The following is a 275-nucleotide window of genomic DNA, read 5'->3' as shown; positions in this document are numbered from 1 at the left end:
GGAGGCTCCCATGGGTGTTGCGATGAGGGTGGAGGGCACAGAACCTTGCCTTAGCACTCCCTAATAAAGCCTCTTGTGAAGAGAGCAGACCTCGCGCGCCGCACGACCGGCTCTGGGAGTCGTTGGGCCGCTATCTGTGAATAGTCTGGTCCTCCTCTGCCACCCGGCTAAGTGCGATGGCTCTGCCGCCCTGCGGTGCTTGTCACGCAGGTATGGGGCACACGATGCTCGTAACAGCAAATAAAGGCGGCTCGGGACCTGCAGGCGAAAGGGGT

Source organism: Chiloscyllium punctatum, unplaced genomic scaffold, assembly GCF_047496795.1.
Source record: "Chiloscyllium punctatum isolate Juve2018m unplaced genomic scaffold, sChiPun1.3 scaffold_247, whole genome shotgun sequence".
In the NCBI taxonomy this organism is placed as follows: domain Eukaryota; kingdom Metazoa; phylum Chordata; class Chondrichthyes; order Orectolobiformes; family Hemiscylliidae; genus Chiloscyllium; species Chiloscyllium punctatum.
This window is presented reverse-complemented; position numbering follows the sequence as displayed.